Source organism: Branchiostoma floridae, chromosome 3 (genome assembly GCF_000003815.2).
Source record: "Branchiostoma floridae strain S238N-H82 chromosome 3, Bfl_VNyyK, whole genome shotgun sequence".
Taxonomy (NCBI): domain Eukaryota; kingdom Metazoa; phylum Chordata; class Leptocardii; order Amphioxiformes; family Branchiostomatidae; genus Branchiostoma; species Branchiostoma floridae.
The window spans coordinates 11,079,281-11,084,117 of NC_049981.1; the positions used below are offsets into that span (position 1 = coordinate 11,079,281).

The 4,837-nt window shown below is 41.3% G+C and overlaps 1 protein-coding gene across 3 annotated transcripts in view; it reads right to left on the reverse strand.

Annotated features, from left to right (window-relative positions):
- LOC118412424 (putative leucine-rich repeat-containing protein DDB_G0290503) overlaps positions 1-1,846 on the reverse strand; it is a 36,741-nt gene extending 34,895 nt beyond the window's left edge. For all 3 annotated transcript variants that reach the window (XM_035815280.1, XM_035815279.1, XM_035815278.1), the window contains exon 1: positions 1,677-1,846. The gene's annotated coding sequence lies outside the window, so the exon portion shown is untranslated. The remainder of the gene's footprint in view (positions 1-1,676) is intronic.
- Between the last annotated feature and the right edge of the window lie 2,991 nt (positions 1,847-4,837).

Consider the following 4,837-nt stretch of genomic DNA (forward strand, 5'->3'; position numbering starts at 1 on the left):
TTTGTATGCTCATGCAGATTTTTGTTTTGTGCAACTACTAACAGGAAAGAAAGGAACAATAGAGGATGAATAAAGGTACATAGCGGCAGTTAATCTAGCCGTGTTTCGTTCGACCGGTATAGTGCACCCCCTTCCAACCACGCGCCCGTTCTCCGTGCAATTCCGCGGTGTGTTCCAATTACGATATTATGTTTTTAGCAGGACCAGAGAGACAAAATAATTTACACAGAAGAAGTGGCAAAGGTAAGCTGTAACAGCAACATGTAACTGGAGAAAATGATGCGTTGATCATTTGCCAAATTAGCATTGCTTGAGAAATTGCAGTAAACCGACCGGTATTATGCCAATGGATGTTACTACTGAAAGCACTTCTGTGGTCTAATTAAAAGCAGTTTCTCAACTGCCATTCTCTTCTGTATTCACAGAAATAAGCACCTTAATAGTTAATTACAATGTACAAAGAAATGGGTGTCATGGATAGCCTATGGTTAGTTCAATAGAGCAAGAATGTCTTTCTTTTTTAAATTACATGTACCAGCAATGTATAATTGTTAACTTATGGTACAGGTGTTCTGGACCCGTTTTTTTACCGTTTGCTATAAACAAAGTTTTTAATCATGGTGCCCATGATCATTATGTTGATCATAATGGCATAGTCTTAAATCATGCACTTAACGTTAAACATCTTATCCGAGGGATGTCCCTAGCTGAAGCTAGGTGCTCATTTTTACCTGAGTGAAGTGAGGAAAGTCGTGTATTAAAAGTGCCTTTCCCATGGGCACAAGATCGGTAACACGGCAAGGTTTGAACCCAGGAACTCTTGGGCCTGAGCCCAACGCGTTGCCAAGTACACCACATGATCTCGCTATTGCCTCTGTCTAAAATATGAATACCAGATTTGGACATTGGAATTGATATTCTAAATTCTGGCAAATTTTGCATGGAGCTTGGAAGTGGTCAGGCCCCATGGGTATAACAAAGAGATTGCAACATATATAACAACTCTCTTGGTTAGGCTGGTTAGGCTGGGAACTGGTGATATGGACCTTAGTGCTGTCAGGAATTCCAAAATGTGCTATCCCAAAACATGCCATGGTACAGTACGGAACAAACAGTTTTGGAATACCACAACAAATACAGACAAAACATCCTGGATCGTGGTCACCATGGCTTCACAAAACCCAGGGAAAATCTTCTATTCAATTCTGATCACCCCTATATTGTTTACAAATCTCTCCAGATTTGTTTGGCGGGTCCCAATCAAGGAAGGAATCGGTTAGTGGATCCAATTATGAAAGAATCGCCTTAGAAACAAAACACCGTGCTGTAGAAAATTAGGCTTGTTGAACATGGTTGGGATTGTAACACAACACCAGAGACCGACAATGGCTTTTCCCAAGGGGTCACGCGAAAACACATGTCAAGAAATCTGATCCTCACTGATCACTTCCAGGATAAGAAGATAGTCTAGAAAACTCGACTTTTTCTCTACAAAATTCGATGATACGTCCTAAAAAGGGGGCAGTTTGATGCTCCAAGCACTTCTGCACTGGACCGTGAGATTTGAGTTCGTCCATAAAGTTTTCACACGAAGTTGTCCAAATTTCCACTCAAGATATTACATTCAAATTGTCGTCTTCTTAGGTCAGAATTAACGCAGTTTCTTATGCACATACCTGCTTAGGTTGTGGAGTCCTCGATGTGGAAATTCTGAGGAGAATTTGTGGTTACTTTGGTGTTCTTTTAGGTCAGGTTTGGTGAAATCTTCTGCAAGCCGGATCGGCAGCCATCTTGGAAGGTTGGTTGTTGGGCAGGTCACGTGACAGCAGGTTGCTATTGGAGACTGTACACAAGTTCGGACCGCATTTTTATCGTGTTAGCGATAAAGTAAAGAAAATACCTCCTTAAATAACTAATACATGCAAATTGCAATATCTGTATGAAGAGTAACGTTACACTCCAGGGCAACACTACTATGAATCTACGCGCTTGTGTATACGCCATAACACTGATAAAGCTGATAACCACACAAAGCCCATCATGACCTGCAGCTGAAGCAAGGATCTTGCCTAGACTGATAAAAATGATCACAATTTTTATCAAAAGCGTCTCAAACCTAAAGCTATTTTTCACCCATGAAAAGGAAGATAACTACAAAGGAAACATTTTGTTGAAAATAAAAACCTCCTTGAAAATACGTCATGTTTCCGCTGTAGAGGTTTACCTCCTTGCCAAGTTACTCGCGCGCCATAGTGGTTTGTGACAGAAGTGGAAGAAGGAAGAAGAAAGAAGAAGAAAAATATCAGGACACACGAGCAAAAATAATATGTTTTCCTTATCGGGAATGCAATATCTATCGGGGAAAACTGAATATTCCAAGATCTAGGAGAACCTGATTCTTTGAGATTGTTTGTTAACGGGCTTCGTTGTTTATTGGCAAAGCTCATTGGAAGCTTAGTGAAGAGTGAGGATAGAGACAGAAAAACATTGCAATTGATATGTGGATTAATATTGTAACAACTGTATCAAATCCCTTAAATTTTTTTTCTTCTAATAAAAAAGCAATCAAATTTAAAGGTGAAGCCGTACTTGGTGGCAAATTAAATTGGTGTCTGCACATCGATTTTCTGAAATTTTGTTTTAACGGACCAAATTCCGACCAAGTTTTAAAAAGTTACAAGGTTTGTTTTCTTTGTGTATGATTCTTGTGAATCTTCTTTCAAAACTGCGCTTCTCATATTTTCAGTGTATGATTCTCGGGAGTATTTCTTTAAATAAAGCCTGTACACAGAGTGTTTTTAGCGCATTGTTCTCCGTAATCTTTGAATGGACCAAGTGACGTTCTATGCCCAGTGTGTTCAATGTCTACTGTAAACCATGAATCTTTTAACTGACCTAGTGCCCAGTTTGTTTAGTGTATGATTTTCGGAAATATTTCAGCTGACCAAGAACACAATTTGTTAAGTACATTTTGTATGTGATTCCCGGGAATCTCTCAACTAACCAAGTACCCGGTGTTTTAATATAGTGTCCTAAGTATTCTAAGGAATCTTTAATTAAAAGGTTACACTGGATTTTACGATCGTTGGTGGCATCGCTGCACAGTTTTAAATTGAATTCAAGTTATCCTAAACTTTATAATCGGAATGCCATGCAAAATACACAAGTATGATTAAAAAGACAACGAAATACACAAAGAGTAGCTCCGCCGCCAATGCGCCGCAGCTTCAGTGAGATGCCCCCTGAACTGATTATCTAGTGACACTGCGTGTTTAGCGGGAATCTTCTCTCAGCGGACTGAGAATCCAACCTAATTGTTATCTCTGATCCGCTCCCGAATGCCTACCCTTGGGAGCGGAAGAAAGCTAAACAAGGTTAGCTGGACTCCATATGCTACGAACTGTGTACACATCTAACTTGTTTCGTGTATGGAATAACTAGTGATTACAATAAAACGCAGTTGGGATGGAGTAAAAAAAAAAATGACACAGGAGCAAAGGCCCCGTTCATGACGCAAAAATTGATACAGATGCTTCAGCATTTTAGAACCGGCCGTGAGAATCGGTCCGCCTTTCAGAAAATCACAGTTACGTTCCGCAAACATTTCTGAAACATGTTCAAACTTAATTCCATACTCACGTAGAGATTTCTGAGTTAATAAGACTCATTGTCGTCACATAGATCACTCCTTTTGAAGGGGGCCGATGTTCACGTTGGACTAAACATTTTTGAATAGCCGTGAGAATTATCAGTCCGCCTTTCTGAAAATTGCCCTATCGTTCCTCAAACGCTTCTGAAACTACTTGAAACGTAGTGTCAAGTATAGAAATGTCGTGTCGACAGGCCTGGTACTGGTCAGTCTAAAACCACACCTTTGGAGTTCACAACTGAAAAGTCCAAGGCAGTGGAATACATTGTCAAGTAAGCCGAGAGGACCCCAATGCATATGCCTTGTCCTGGTACTGGTCCGACTCGGATACATGGTGAATTTCTCTTCTGGTCCGCCGACATGCACTGAGGCGAGGGTTTGCATGGCTTTTTCCGTTAAGCGTTATGAGTCATTCAAATTCACCGTTAAGGTAGCAGAACACAGTTTTCGGCCTATGGGGATTTCTATAGTTAAGGGCCTCAAGGCGACTGGCTTTGACGCATTAAAAAATATAGTAGGGTGCACTTTTGGAATACCAAAATCGGATATGTTTGAGTTGAAGGTACAAGCCACAAAATATTAAAAAACAAAAAAGTCCTGACGGCGTATAGTCTCCTCACTCCCTCTTTGAAATGCCCCTCTGTGGAGGTCACAGGACTGCAGCCGCGGCTTGAGAGTGGGCACTACAGGCTTGGGTGACAGACACTTTGCGGTGGCACTGACGCTACTGAGGGTACGTTTCAGTGCTTGGGAAACGTACACTATACTGGGGGTAGTACAGACACTACTGGAGTTCGGACACTACACAGGGTACGGACAAAACTGTGAGTAAAAAAAAATACAGTGGGTACAGAAACTTCTGGACGTAGTGGCAATTTAGGGGATACAGACACTACAGGGGGGTAATGGCACTAGGGACTACCTGAACATTTGTTATACCCGTCACATTATCCACGATCTTCGGGCGTATCGATGGAAGATCGGCCATATTTAAGATCGACAGAGGGTTGTGCGTATTTTTCACCTGGAAACCGTCCCTGTCACATATAAGCCGTAGTACCCTGTACAATTGTTGTGCAATAAAGTTATCATTATAAGCGAGGCTTGGGTGATTGCCGCAAAATCGTCGTCCGATCGATTTTCGCCAAATGTGATGGGTATCAGGAATACAGACATTGACACCACTGA